Source organism: Nomascus leucogenys, chromosome 2, assembly GCF_006542625.1.
Source record: "Nomascus leucogenys isolate Asia chromosome 2, Asia_NLE_v1, whole genome shotgun sequence".
Lineage (NCBI taxonomy): Eukaryota > Metazoa > Chordata > Mammalia > Primates > Hylobatidae > Nomascus > Nomascus leucogenys.
In genome coordinates this window covers 135,408,484-135,421,350 of record NC_044382.1, presented here as the reverse complement: position 1 = coordinate 135,421,350, position 12,867 = coordinate 135,408,484, and the positions used below count along the sequence as shown (strand labels likewise).

At 41.6% G+C, this 12,867-nt stretch overlaps 1 protein-coding gene and 1 pseudogene across 3 annotated transcripts in view; one reads left to right on the top strand and one right to left on the bottom strand.

The window, feature by feature from the left end:
• PRRC1 (proline rich coiled-coil 1) overlaps positions 1–4,731 on the bottom strand; it is a 38,870-nt gene extending 34,139 nt beyond the window's left edge. The window contains exon 1 of one of the 2 annotated variants that reach the window (XM_030818399.1): positions 4,535–4,731. The gene's annotated coding sequence lies outside the window, so the exon portion shown is untranslated. The remainder of the gene's footprint in view (positions 1–4,534) is intronic. The other variant, XM_030818400.1, reaches the window with a different exon arrangement.
• A 4,647-nt stretch (positions 4,732–9,378) lies between these two features.
• LOC105739464 lies at positions 9,379–10,861 on the top strand (annotated as a pseudogene). Its single transcript, XR_004032247.1, has one exon. The product of XR_004032247.1 is annotated as a heterogeneous nuclear ribonucleoprotein K pseudogene (transcript).
• The last annotated feature ends 2,006 nt before the right edge of the window (positions 10,862–12,867 follow it).

Sequence of the window (12,867 nt, the reverse complement as noted above, 5' to 3'; positions counted from 1 at the left end):
TAACAGATAAATTGTGTTTCTGAGGTTTTAGAAAAGTTAACTATAGCAAAAATGCCATTAGATAGCAGGATCCTAATAGACAACAATGGATTATAAAATATGAGAAAACTTTCTTTAAAATTACAAATCCTGAAGTGTATCTCAAGTACAGAACCAACTTCTAAATATGCTATTTGTTTTTAATATTTTTATTCATTTAATAAGTTTTTAGTGAAGGTCAACTGCTTGACAAGCACTATACTGGTGCCTCAGGAAATAACAATGATTAGCAAAAACAAACAGGATACTTATAGTCTAGTACAGGAAACAATAAAATCATAAACCAATTTACACTGAATGGTAGCTGAATTATGTGCTCTGAGGGTAAGAACAGTTTTGTTTGACAGAAATATGATTTTGACTTGGAGGTAAGGAAAGGGTTCCCCAAATAAGTCACAGATGAACCGAGATTTGACGGATAAGAACTTAATTAGGCAAAGGAAGAAAGGCAGAGTCCAGAAAAAGTGAATATATAGCAAATATATCTACCAACTGAGTGGGAAGAACAAGACACATTCAAGAAAATCCATGTGAAGGGCGAGAAAAAAGAATCAGGACTGGAGGGACAGACAGAAGCCCAGAAGGTGTTCAGCCTCATAAATCAGGTTAAAAAACTTGGGTTTTTAAAGAACAGAGTGTCATTGTGTTAGAAATAAATTTTCAGTGCCACAAAAGAAATAGCACTCGAACATAAATTTAATTTTCTCAGCAAAGCAATTTTACTTCTATAGAAGGGTGTGTCTCACAGATGGAGCAATGTCAAGAGTACACCTGCACAAGGGAGGGGAAGGGGTTCTTATCCTAACGCAGCTAGTCCCTACTGCTGTGTCTTTCCCCCACTGGCTAGGGTTGGACCACAGGGTCTAAGCTAATTCCAACTGGCTATTTTAAAGAGAGCAGGGGTATGAGCCAGAGCAGCAGGTTGAGTAGTTTGGCGGGAAGGATGGTTACAGAATAGGTGACCCAGAATGACTAAGAACAGAGCAGGTGACCAAGGGTGACTAAGGTCAGAGCAGTTTATAGAGGTTAGAAGGGGGCTGTTTACTGAAACTAGGGGCAAGGAGAAATAAAGAACTAGGAATTTAAACTTTAAAATGAATAACAAAGAACAGGGGAGCTGAACATACTGATACATTGGTTCTTTGGAGAGGATCTCAGAACTCATTGTACTTAACAATTTACAGGCTAAAACCTATGAAGAGAAATTTATCATATCCTACAATTGTAAGGCATTCAAGCTGAGGGTGGCATAACTGTCTTTTGTTTTAACTGTTTTGAAGGAATTTTAGATTCAAAAAAAAGAGGTAAAAACAGCAGAGTTCTTGAGTACCCCAAACCCAGCTTCTCTCAGTAACAGCATCTTACGTCACTACAGTACACTACAATGATCAAAACCATGAAATTGACATTGGTACAATACTATTAACTATAGATCTTATTTGTATTTCACGTTTTTACATTTACTGTGTGTGTGTATGTGCATAGTTCTATGAAGTTTCATCATATGCTCAATCTCGTATAGCCACCACCTCAACCAGGTATAGAACCATTCCATCACTAAAAAGAAACTTCCTCATGCTGTTCCTTTATCTACCTTCCCATCAACCATAAGCCCTGGCAAACACTGCTCTGTTTTCTATCATTTTCTCATTCTATGAATGTTACATAAATCGAATCATACAGCATATAACCTTTTGAAGCTGGCTTTTTTTCACTCAGAATAATGTTCTTGAGATTCATCCAAGCTGCTGCATATATCAAGTGGGTTCCTTTTTATTGCTGAATAGTATTCCATTGTATAAATATATCTGTTGAAGGACATTTAGGCTGATTCCAGTTATTAGCAATTCATATTTATTTTTTGAAAAGATCTGAACAAAGTATGCAGCCTGGGCCACGGGGCAGACAGAGCAGATGCAGACAGGCCATTAAGGAAGATATAGAAGTAGCTCCAACAGAAGTTAGTAACAACCTAGACTAATGATTTTCACAGTGGGAGGGGCTGATTATGCCCCCAAGGGGTCACTTGGCAATGTCCAAGACATTTTTTATTGTCACAACTAGAGGGCTACTACTGGTATATAGCAGGAAGAGGTTAGGAATACTACTAAAAATCCTCCAATGCACAGCCTACACGCAAGAATTAAGTGTCCCAAAATGTCAATAGTGCCAAAGTTGAAAAACTCTGACCTAGACTCAAGTGACGACAGTGGAGATGGAGAAAAGTAAATAAGATCAAGACAAGATTAGGTGGCAAAATTCAGTGACTGACTGGGTATGGAGGAAGGGAAAGGAGGCATGACTTGCACAACTAGATAGATGGTGGTGCCATGCACAAAGATAGGAAACACTGCAGAAGGCCAATGTGTTTGATGTTCTTTCTGGGGGAGTCAGATGGGGGAAATCATAAAATGTTTAGTCTTTGACATGCTGTTTAAGTTCCTTGAAACGAACATCTAAGTAGAGACACTGACTTGGTCTGGAGTTTAGCAACCACATAAATGTGGGTGTCATCAGTGTACTGATAGTCTAACGTCATGTGTTCAGATGAGATTATGTAAGAGAATACCAAGAGAAAAGAGAATATGATGTAAAACCAATTATTGGTATAGTAAGATGGAAGACAAGTTTGCAGAGAATAAGAGATAAGCTAAAAGAAAGGAAGAAAACCAGCAGACTGTGGTGTCCAAAAGCCAGTGTTGCGCAGTATGAATGGGCAACAGTATTAACGCTGCAGAGAAGCCAAATAGGATACTATCTGAGAAGTTCAACGGATCTGCCAAACTGGAGATGAATTTAGGGAGAGTGGTTTTCATGTAAAGAGTGGAGAAAGATTCCAGTGTAAACTGAATCGAGCAGTGGCAGGCGAGACTAACACGCATAACACTTTCAAAAAGTTTGGCTGTGAACGTAGGAAAGATCTATGGCACTAAGTAGAGAACAGGGATCCAGGGAGGCTGAATCCTTTCATTCAGTACCTATACATCGAAGGTAAATAACCTGAGACAGAAACGCCCCTTTGGAGATTTTACCACTCCTCAACCAAGGCTACCTCTTTTCTTCATTTAATTTTTTATTGGTCATTCACCCTTCTACTACAGATGCTCCCCAATCCTTACAATGACTAATGGAAGTCCTATTGTAAGAGAATCCCTAATATTAACAAATGTGTCTGCAAAAGAAACTGTACAATGAATATAAAGCCATTAAGTGGAATAAATAATCAATTTCTTTGTCTTTAATGTCTTACTATATGAAAACTGGCGTAATGGCAATACTGGTAAATTTTTTTTTACATGCATAAACATAGTGCCTTCTACTAAAAAAACCTATTACGATAAAACAACACTGAGGTGTCAGAGTTGGTAACTGTTTTAGGGCTCAAGTCTTGTCACGAAAAGTACTATTCATGTATTAACACTAAAGAAAAAGTGAAGAAAACGGTTTGGAAAACTGAGTTCTCAGTCTGGCTAGACCCTGTTATTCCAATTTGCTTATGCTTTGGTTTTTCTGTTAAAAAAAAAAAAAAAAAAAGAAAGAAAGAAAAAGTGGATGGCTATTTACAAGTTTACAAGAAATGGAATAGTGAAGCTTTGATAAACTTTAAAGCATTAAGAGCAATTACTGCTGACCTACTCGTGCCACAAGATTGTCTCTACTACCAGACAGCGCTAGCTAGAGCCTAATCTGACCCCAAAATAAAATTTTATAAATTTTCACTGAATTAAACAGCGGCTGCACAGGAGAAAGACTCAATGCCAAGATGCGTCACGATCCCAGAAATGCACGTTGTCTCTCAAAATAACTACTTCGAATGACAAAAACACTATTGGCTATAAACTCTGTCAATCTAGGAAATGTGCTATCCTGCAAATTTGCCTGAAGCAGGTCCCAAGACCAAACAAAGAAACAAGAGAATGCAAAAACTCTCCCAAGCGGCGCTAAGCACCGATGGGGTAACCTCAGGGAAAATAAGCTTCCTTTCATTGCCGGTCCTGGTGTGATGACTCTCGAGCCTCCTGGGCCTCTCACAGCGGCCGAAATCCTGTTTCAGGAGACAGCGGCTTCCCCTCAGGCTCTGCCACGTCTCCAGGCCAGACAGGGCCGGGCTAAGGTCCGCCGGCGCTCGCCGCCAGTCTCTCCTAAAGTCAGCGCACTGGAAGGTGGGGACAGAGGGCCAGGGCGCTCCTGCTTTGGTCCTTGGACAGGAGCAAAGTGTCGCAGAGCGAGACCCTCGAACCGCGCCCACCGTGCCATCCCCAGCGGAAACTGCTCACCCTGCAATGTGCACTCCTGCCTGCTGCACCCCGCACGCCGCCACAGCTGCGCCTGGACCACGGGACTAGGGGGCTCGCAAACGACACCGGCGTCCAGCGGCGCCGGCCGGCCCTCCCACCTTCCAGGGACGCCGTCCCTCGGGGTCTGGCTCTGGCGCCTGCAAACCATGCCATGCCACCCCCCTCATACACGCGCGTCGGAGCCACCTGGCGCTCACCTGGGGACCGGGAAAGTGCCTGCGTGGTCGCTGAAGAGTGTGGTATGATAGGGAGGTCGCGACGTAGAACTACAGCTTGGAGAAAACAACGAAGGCGCGGACTGAAACTCACCTCGGCGCGTCCCCGCCTACAAGATGGCCACTGGCGGCGCATGCTCCTGGGGCTGCCACGTCGGCCGCGCGCCGCGCCGCGCCGCACCGCCCCGCCCCGCATCGCCCCGCCCCGCCTCCGCATCGCCCCGCCCCGCCTGTCCCATGCACTGTGAACCCGGCCTGGACGCTGCAAGTTAAACTTTGGTGTCAAGATCTTCCTAACCACCGAGACTTGGTTCTGCCCACACCCTCTAGAAACATTCTCCAAAGGGCTGGCCTCCTTTCTACTTAGCAGCCCCCTTACACGAGAGTGGCACTCTTGTTACCAGGCGTAGCTCACTCATCCTGTGCCACAGCGGCCCAAGGGATAAGGATCAGTTAGCCAAGGTCATCTGGTTGGTGGTCATCTAGCCAATGTCAGCTAGTCCAGTCAGCACCTCCAGGAAGGACCTCGCGGCAGATACAGGGGACTTAGCCTGTATAGTCAAAGATTTCCAGATAACAGTGATTATATCAGGAGAGAGGGATTAGGAGAAGAGGGAGAGGAGAGAAGAGTAGCAGTTACTGTACTGAATTTTTCCCCAAGTACATGTATTGCACATTCTTTTTTTAATTGTAAAATAGTAGACAGATTATCAACTTTCTTATTATATGCTGCACCTAACACAGTACCTGAAATAGTTGGTGTTCAATAATGTACATTAAATAAATTAATGGAGTGCGATAGAGGAAAATAAGGAACTTCAAATCAGAAGTCTTGATTCGAGTTTGAGACTACTCTAATGCCAGTTGTGCGGTTGCCTGCCCTTGTACAGGTCACTTAGTCTCCATAAGTCTCCATATTTCTACCTGCAAACTGAGAATAATACTATCCACCATCCCTAACTCAGGCAGGTGACAGACTCAAACAAAATAGAGCATATGAAAACTTTTAAAACTTTTTTCTTTTTAGACGGTGTCTTGCCCTGTCACCCAGGCTTGAGTGCAATGGCGCCATCTCGGCTCACTGCAACCTCTGCCTCTCGGGTTCAAACGATTCTCCTGCCTCAGCCTCCCGAGTAGCTGGGATTACAGGCACACGCCATCACGCTCAGCTAATTTTTGTACTTTTTGTAGAGACAGGGTTTCACCATTTTGGCCAGGCTGGTCTCAGACTCCTGACCTCGGCCTCCCTAAGTGCTGGGATTACAGGCGTGAGCCACCGCACCTGTCCGAAAACATTTTTTAAATTGCTTAGCATTAAAGATATAAAAAATTGTTTTTGTTGTTCTCAATTTTTTTTCAGGAACTCATTTGGAGATTTAACATTAATCTATCTCTTGAACTTCAAAGTTGTAAGCATTCTAAAATAACTCACTGAAAAGTTAACACTATGTAGCAATGCTCTGACTTCAGATCTCACTGTGCAACTACCATGGGTGGTTTTCTTTAGCGGTGACTCCTGTCCTCTAAGAATGTGTGTAGGTTGAGATCCAGGTTACTGTCCGGATCGTGCTGCTTCGGGTGGCGCTAAAGACAGATACCATCTTCATCGTTTCTGGTCAACACCCTTAATAGCTATAAGGTATGTTGGTTTCTCCATCCTTTCAGCAAATATTTACTAGTGGCTGCAATGTGCTGAGCATTGGTACTGGAAATGCAGTAATGAACAAGACAGACAAGGTCTTGATACCTAGGGAGCGTTCTTTATAATAGGAGAGACGGTAGGAACAGGAAAATAAAGTAAGTACTGTTTGTGATGTGCAGTTTGAGGAGTCAACAAAGAGTGATGTAATATTGACAGTAATTGGAGTAGACCACTTCAGATAGGATGAATGGGCAAGGCTTCTCTGAATAGGTGAGATGTGAGCAGAGACATGTAATGCAGCAAGCCTGTGCTTATCCGGACAGAAAGAAGAGCATGCAAGGACTTAAGGAGGGAGTGTGCTTGGCATGTGTGCAGACACCAGGGAAGCAGGACTGTGAGAGTGGTAAAGAAGAGAGGACAGGGAGTGGGGCCAGATCGTGTCTAGCCTTGTAGGTCATGAGAAAGCCTTTGATCACATTCTGAGAGAAATTAGAAGCACGTGGAGGGTTTTGAGCAGAGAACTGACAAGATTTGACATCAATTTCTGATCACACTCTGATTGCTGTGTGACTGCAGGCCATGTGAGGATGAATGCAGGATGACCAGTAATGAGATGATGATGGCTTAGTGTCCCACACGGTCTGGATGTATTTTGAAGATGGAGCTGTCATGATTTACTGATGGGTTGGCAGTAAGCTGCATTCGTTTCCTAAGATTATCACAACAAATTACTGCAACTAATGTTTTCGTTGGCTAAAAACAACAGAAATTGATTCCTTCACAGTTCTGGGGGCTAGAAGTCCAAAATCAAGGTGTCAGCAGGGCCTCTCCAAACGCTCGAGTGGAGAATCCTTCCTTGTCTCTTCTAGCTTCTGGTGGCTCCAGGTGTTCTTTGGCCTGTGCCAGCATACCTGCAATCTCTGCCTCTGTGCCAGCACACCTCCAATCTCTACCTCTGTCTCCACATGGCCTTCCCCGCCATGTCTTTGTGTCTCAAATCTCCTTCTGCCTTTCTCTTATAAGCATACTTCCTTATAAGTGCATACTCATTCCGCCTAGGGCCCACCCTAAATCCAGACTGATATCATCTCAATATATTTGTAGGTCTTATGAAGATCCTGTTTCCAAATAAGTTCACAGTAACAAGTTCCAGGTGGGCATATCTTTTTTGGGGGGTGGGCACTATTCAACCCACTACATGGACAATGAGGTAAGATGAGCTTTGAAGTTAACCTTGATTTACATTTACTATATTTTATGTTTTACTTACCACTTTTCATTTGAACTTCAAAAGAACTTTGTGTGGCAGGTATTATTATTCCAGTATTAGAAACATGGAAACTAAGGCTATGAAAATGGTGCATAGAGCTGGAGTTGGAACCTAGAATCCTTAGGCTGTACCTCAACTGCTTGCCTGCTTTGTGGGTGGTAAGGTAAGAAGATTTCTTCTTAGGTGGCAGACAAGGAAGAGAGTCAATGGAAAATTATGGCAGAACGAAAAGCTGCTTAGTTTGTTATTTTTTCAGTCATTGCTAACAACTCATCAAATTCTTCCTTGTAGGAATTCTCTAACATATGATAGAATTCATTTGTGAGCTGTAATGAGTGAGCAAGTGCTATGGTGGAATTTTGCTTTACTTGCTCACGAACATAGGCAAACAAAAAAACACTTTCCTATTTGAGTTGAGGCTTTTCTTCTAGCCCAAATCAGGTTTATTAGGTCTATTCTTAAATATTCTTGTTTTTTTTGTTTTCGTTTTGTTTTGTTTTGTTTTTGAGATGGAGTCTCACTCTGTTGCCAGGCTGGAGTGCAGTGGCGCAATCTTGGCTCACTGCAACCTCCGCCTCCCGGGTTCAAGTGATTCTCCTGCCTCAGCCTCCAGAGTAACTGGGACTACAGGCTCCCGCCACCACACCCAGCTAATTTTTGTATTTTTAGTAGAGATGGGGTTTCACCATGTTGGCCAGGATGGTCTCGATCTCTTGACCTCGTGATCCGCCCGCCTTGGCCTCCCAAAGTGCTGGGATTACAGGCTGAGCCATCACGCCCAGCCTATTCTTAAATATTCTTAAGATAGTCCTTAATGTTCATAATATTCATATGAATATGCAAACATTCAAAAATATTCATATGAATATTTCCAGGCGGATAAGAGATGAGGCCAAGACTAGGTATCTGCAACATAACCAGGAGTAGAGGCAGAGCTGATTCTGGCTTGAGAAATGATGGGCTGTGCTGGGAGACCAGGCTGTGAGAACAGGCTGTGAGTTATACAACCAAAAAGAACACTTCAGCAGATAATGCCAAGGGTACTGGCTGAGACATAGAGATCAGAAGCCCACACCCACATCCACACTCAGCACTCAACCATGCTGAGGATAAGTAGGCTCCTTTGGCAACCAGGAAGAAGGAGGAGCCTTGTCTCAAACGTTGCATAGGACACACTTGTTCTAAAAAAAGAAATTATTGTTCATTTGAAATTCAAATTTAGGAGGCAAGTGAGCTGAAGCTTAGAGTGTGAGAGGCAATGTAGCATGGACTAGGACATCAGCTGGCACCAAAAAACCTGGATTGGAATCTTGGCTCTGCTGGGTCACCAGCTAACCTTGGACCTTTCACTTAAAACACAGTCTCTCCATTTCTTCACCTATAAAGTGGAGCAAATAGTCATATTAATATATACCTCATAGTTTTTGTATGAAGATTAAATTACTTAATAGGTGTGGAGTGCTTAGCACAGTGCCTAACTCACAGTTTTAGCTCTCATTCTTTGAGTTTAAAATTGCCTAAATATTCATCTTCATCTCATAATAACTATTTTAAACCAAAAGGACCTTTATTTGGTTGAGTCTGAATTGTAACTTCCAAATCAAGGTTTGTTTGCTTTCAACTAAAGGAAATGTAATAAGATATAGTGGGACCCTACCTCTCAATTTGTCTGGGACACTCCCACTTTAGGGTTGTTGTCCCAGCATGATTTTTTTAAAGTACCCACCTCTTATTCTAAAAAATGTTCCAATTTGGACAGTAGAATTTATGGGTTATCCTGTTACAGAGATATCAAGAAGTCACTCATTTTTATACGAGTTTAGTGTGAAAATTTCAATACCTGTCCTTTGCCCCCACACACATAATCATCACTAGAGTCTATTTTAATTTTCCTTAAAGAAGAGCAAACTCAGCATGTGTCCCACTTGTTCACGGCCTATAGCTTGGTGTGTCCCTTTAATACAAGTGGAAACTGAACAGCCAGAAGAAACCTTCCCTAACACTGAAACCAATAGTGAATTTGGTAAATGCCCTGCAGAAGATATGGAAGAGGAACAAGCGTTGAAAAGATCTAGAAACACTGATGAGATGGTTGAATTACACATTCTGCTTCAGAACAAGAATGCTGGGGCAGTGATTGGAGAAGGAGGCAAGAATATTAAGGCTCCCTGTGTAGACTACAATGCCAGTGTTTCGGTCCCAGACAGCAGTGGCCCCGAGTGCATACTGAGTATCAGTGCTGATATTGAAACAATTGGAGAAATTCTAAAGAAAATCATCCCTACCTTGGAAGAGGCCCTGCAGTTGCCATTACTCACTGCAACCAGCCAGCTCCTGCTGGAATCTGATGCTGTGGAATGCTTAAATTACCAACGCTATAAAGGAAGAGACTTTGGGTGCAAGTTGAAGCAGTTGATTCATCAGAGTCTAGCAGGAGGAATATTGGGGTCAAAGGTGCTAAAATCAAAGAACTTTGAGAGAACACTCAAACAACCATCAAGCTTTTCTAGGAATGCTGTTCTCATCCCACTGACAGAGTTGTTCTTATTGGAGGAAAACCCAATAGGGTTGTAGAGTGCATAAAGATCATCCTTGATCTTATATCTGAGTCTCCCATCAAAGGACCTGCACAGCCTTATGATCCCAGTTTTTACAATGAAACCTATGATTATGGTGGTTTTACGATGATGTTTGATGACCGCCCTGGAAGCCCAGTGGGATTTCCGATGTGGGGAAGAGGTGGTTTTGACAGAATGCCTCCTGGTTGGGGTGGGCGTCCCATGCTTCCATCTAGAAGAGATATGAGCCCTCATCGAGGACCACCTTCTCCTACTACTGGACAAGGTGGCTGGGGTGGTAGCAGAGCTTGGAATCTTCCTCTTCACCACCACCACCTAGAGGGGGAGACCTAATGGCCTATGACAGAAGAGGGAGACCTGGAGACTGTTATGATGGCATGGTTGGTTTCAGTCCTGATGAAACTTGGAACTCTGCAATAGATACATGGAGCCCATCAGAATGGCAGATGGCTTATGAACCACAGGGTGGCTCCGGATATGATTATTCCTATGCAGGGGTTGGTGGCTCATATGGTGATCTTGGTGGACCTATTATTACTGCACAAGTAACTATTCCCAAAGATTTGACTGGATCTATTATTGGCAAAGATGGTCAGCGGATTAAACAAATTGGTCATGAGTTGGGAGCTTCAATCAAAATTGATGAGCCTTTAGAAGGATCCGAAGATCGGATCATTACCATTACAGGAACACAGGACCAGATACAGAATGCACAATATTTGCTGCAGAACAATGTGAAGCAGTATTCTGGAAAGTTTTTCTAAGGCTAGTGAAGAACTGGAGGAGTCCTGCATCTTTTTTTTTTTAATTGCTTCTGTTTAAAAAGCCAACATTCCTCTGCTTCGTAGGTGTTCTGCGTTTGAAGTGTAGTGAAATCTTTGCTGTTCATCACATGTAATGTTTTAGTTCCTTACAAACAGGGTTGTGGGGGAAGGGCGTGCAAAAACTAACATTGAAATTTTGAAACAGCAGCAGAGTGAGTGGATTTTATTTTTTGTTATTGTTGGTGGTTTAAAAAAAATTCCCCCCATGTAATTATTGTGAACACCTTGCTTTGTGGTCACTGTAACATTTGGGGGGTGGGACAGGGAGGAAAAGTAACAATAGTCCCCATGTCCCTGGCATCTGTTCAGAGCAGTGTGCAGAATGTAATACTCTTTTTAAAGAAACATTTTATGATTTTTAAAATAAATTTAGTGAACCTATTTTTTGTGGTCATTTTTTTTAAGACAGTCATTTTAAAATGGTGGCTGAATTTCTCCACTCCCAAACTAACACTAAGTTTGATTTTCAGCTCCTCTGTTGGATATATAAGTGCATCTCTTCTTGGACACAGGCAAAATAACTCTGCAAACTTGGTTCTGGTGATTTCTTGATGGTTTGAAAGCCTATTGCTGGGAAGAAATTCCATCATACATATTCATGCTTATAATAAGCTGGGGATTTTTTGTTTGTTATTGCAAATGCTTGCCCCTGCTTTTCAACAATTTTCTCTGTTAGTGGTTGTGAAGAACTAAAGTGGGGAGCAGTACTACAAATTGAGTAATGGTATGAGTATATACCAGAATTCTGATTGGCAGCAAGTTTTATTAATCAGAATAACACTTGGTTATGGAAGTGACTGATGCTGAAAAAAATTGATTATTTTTATTAGATAATTTCTCACCTATAAACTGTCAACTTACTCTAATGTCTTATTAAACTTTATAAAATATATATATACACTTGTTTTTCCATTGTATGCAAATTGAAAGAAAAAGATGTGCCATTTCTCTGTTGTATGTTGGATTATGTAGGAAATGTTTGTGTACAATTCAAAAAAAGATGAAAAAAGTTCCTGTGGATGTTTTGCATAGTATATTGACATTTGTAATGATAGTTAAAATTCACTCGGAAATAAATAAAATCCCCATGATGCTAGATTTGATATGTGACCAATTTGAACAAGGGTTGATTGACACCTGCAAAATTTATTGAAACCTTCCTCTTACAAGGAGATACAGTAATCTTAAATTGTAAAAAAAAAAAAAAAAAGAAGAGCAAATTCAATTATTTTTCTCAAATACATATTTATGAAAACATCTATGACTCCTTCTTGCTCACATGGTAAAATCTTAAAAACTCCACTTACTCTTGCTTTCTAGACTCTTCTCCTTTTCCTACATCCTGCTCCATATTTCCCAGGCACCCACTGCAAGAATCTGCCCTACTGAAGCCTGAAGCCGTGCACCTTTTCCCCTATCAATCCCTTTACCTGAAGCATGTTTTTCCCTTTCCACCTTCTACTAATAGGTATTCTTCACTTTTCAAGGACTTGCTCAGAGTTTTCTTCTACCATAAAATCTTTTTACATTGTAGTATTGTTGGCTATACATGCTTATATTCTCTATTCATTTATGAGCTCCTTGATGGCAGTAACTTGGGGTTTACAATACCACTACATTTAAATTTTTACATGAGTGAGTGCCACGAACATGTTTTGAATTTAGTTGAATTTTCTATTAAGATTCATGTGCAGCACACACATTGCAAAACGTCTTCATAATCATCTTTTTTCTCCTCCAAATATGAGTTCACTAAGAATATTCTTGTAGGAGACAGAACAAATGTTTCTTTTGAAAAATTTGAAATTTTCCTTTGAATAAGAAACCATGCCACTAAAATTAGTTCTCTGGCCTAGGAATCCCTGTTAATATGCAATAACATATTGCGAAGAATTCTAATTGTTTTCTAGAAGTTTGTGTTCTTACAAAGTTAAAAGTTTGCATAACTTCAAGCAATAGCTCTCAATGCATGATACCTCCTAAATATTTATATCTGTAGT